A 435-nucleotide genomic window follows, 5' to 3' on the forward strand; every position below is an offset into this window, starting at 1 on the left:
TTGCGTTGCTATCATTAATATAATATTTATCATCTTTATTGCTCTTCCTCCTCATCGTCATCACCAGCAGCATTATTTGATTTGTACTTTTTATTTGTTTTATTAATTCTCATCTTCCTTTATTAACTATTATTTATTTTACAACTTTTTTATGTTAATTTATTCTATTTATTTGTTTACTTAGTTTTTTTTCCTTTATTCTATTTTCATTCTTTATCTCTTTCATCTTTTCTTTCCATTTTCACATTTATTTATCTTACTTTTTTACATAAATTCATTTCATTTATCTATTTACTTAATTATTTGCCATTATCATTTTTTTTTTCTATCACTATAATTTTTTTCGTTTTTTTCATCTTCCCATTTTCACTCTTATTTATCTTACAACCTATTATTAATTAATTTAATTTATCCATTTATTTCAATTATTTCTCC

The sequence above is a fragment of the Penaeus monodon genome, chromosome 19 (genome assembly GCF_015228065.2).
Source record: "Penaeus monodon isolate SGIC_2016 chromosome 19, NSTDA_Pmon_1, whole genome shotgun sequence".
NCBI classification, from domain to species: domain Eukaryota; kingdom Metazoa; phylum Arthropoda; class Malacostraca; order Decapoda; family Penaeidae; genus Penaeus; species Penaeus monodon.